Here is a 210-nt window from a genome sequence, read left to right on the forward strand (position 1 = left end):
TGTAGTATGTATGTATGTATGTATGTATGTATGTATCTATCTATCTATGCCCATTCACATAAATACATATATATATACATACATACATACATACGCACATATACATATCATACATACACACACGCACACACCGACACACATTCACACAGACACACATTTACACACATATATGCACATACATACATATGTAGAGACCTACATATATATATA

Source organism: Octopus bimaculoides, chromosome 24 (genome assembly GCF_001194135.2).
Source record: "Octopus bimaculoides isolate UCB-OBI-ISO-001 chromosome 24, ASM119413v2, whole genome shotgun sequence".
Classification (NCBI taxonomy): Eukaryota; Metazoa; Mollusca; class Cephalopoda; order Octopoda; family Octopodidae; genus Octopus; species Octopus bimaculoides.